The sequence below is a fragment of the Arachis hypogaea genome, chromosome 13 (genome assembly GCF_003086295.3).
Source record: "Arachis hypogaea cultivar Tifrunner chromosome 13, arahy.Tifrunner.gnm2.J5K5, whole genome shotgun sequence".
In the NCBI taxonomy this organism is placed as follows: Eukaryota; Viridiplantae; Streptophyta; class Magnoliopsida; order Fabales; family Fabaceae; genus Arachis; species Arachis hypogaea.
In genome coordinates, this window is record NC_092048.1 from 56382512 (window position 1) to 56383299 (window position 788).

Consider the following 788-nt stretch of genomic DNA (forward strand, 5'->3'; position numbering starts at 1 on the left):
AAGGAAATGACAAGTAGAACTAAAGGAACAAAGATGCAAGAACAATAAATTGTAAAAAAAAAAAGTAAATGAAAACAAGAATTAAACCTAAATCTAAGAAGAATCTACCCTAAATCTAACCATAATTCTAGAGAGAAGTGAGAATTTCTCTCTCTAGAATATGATCTAAAGCATGTTTCTAATCTATCCTAATTGCTCTCCCTTGATCCTTCTTGAATTTGGCCCCAAATACTTTAGAAATGAGTTGGATTTGGGCCTGGATGGCTCAGAAATTGCCCCCAGAGTATTGCTTTTAAGTTGGTCACGTGCCGCTTGTCACGCATACGCGTCGCCTGGCAAATGTCCTTCTCCTGTGTATGCGTGGGTTACGCGTACGCGTCGCCATGAATTCAGCAAATCCTCATTTCTTCATGAATTCTCCACTTTGCATACTTTTCTCTTCACTTCTTCCATCCAATCCTTTTCTTATAAGCTTGAAATCACTCAGAAAACATATCAAGGTATCGAATAGAATTAAAGTGAATTAAATTTAGCTATTTTAAGGCCTAAAAAGCATGTTTTCACTCTTAAGCACAAATTAGAAAAAATTACAAAACCATGCTATTTTAGTAAATAAATGTGAGAAAAGTTGATAAAATCCACCAAATAAGACACAAGATAAACCATAAAATTGTGGTTTATCAATCTCCCCACACTTAAACAATAGCATGTCCTCATGCTAAACTAAAGAAAGACAAATAGAATAATCAATTTATTCAATACAAACTATCTAAATGCAAACTATGTAC